Below are 702 nucleotides of genomic sequence, written 5' to 3'. Positions count from 1 at the left end.
AAAGTAAGGACCTTGCAAAGCACCGACCTCACCAAGAGGTCGGTGTATCCCCTGATACCCGAGAAAAGCCCCTCATAGCTCATACCTACCATCCGACCTCGCTACCAGACCGGATCTCCTTCTTAAACCTCCATACTAAGTTCGATCCTTTATAAAATTCTCTGGCAGACCTCAGTAAGAGGTCGGCACAAGGTTCAAAACACAGACCGAGCCCCTCAGGGCCTCGGTGCATAAACTCCCACCTCTCACAATCTCCATAAGTCCCACTCTGTGTTCAGATAAACCTCCTCAGGAGGTCGCCACGGGCCACAACACTTAAAGCATTGATAAGCCCCGCCCTCTCACAATGAGCTCAGAAGCATCGGTACCACTTGCCGACCTCATGACAGGATCCCGGCACCATAAGCCGACCTCATGACCAGGTCCTGGCATCACATGCCTACCTCATGACGAGGTCCCGACACCTTAAGCCGACCTCATGACAAGGTCCCGGCACCATAAGTCGACCTCATGAAGGTGTCCTGGCATCATATGCCTACCTCATGACCTGGTCCTCGCATCACCTCCTTCAGATACGACTCCCACAAGGAGCTCGAGACATTTCCAGGGTAACCCCTCAGTCGAGGTAATGGTACCAGTACTTGTGCATCCCAACCGCACATACCAAGTTCAGCCTATCAGCCTGTTTGAGCTCACCATCTA

Source organism: Curcuma longa, chromosome 21 (genome assembly GCF_044706935.1).
Source record: "Curcuma longa cultivar G26 ecotype Majalengka, Jawa Barat chromosome 21, ITB_CL_G26_1.1, whole genome shotgun sequence".
NCBI classification, from domain to species: domain Eukaryota; kingdom Viridiplantae; phylum Streptophyta; class Magnoliopsida; order Zingiberales; family Zingiberaceae; genus Curcuma; species Curcuma longa.
This window is presented reverse-complemented; position numbering follows the sequence as displayed.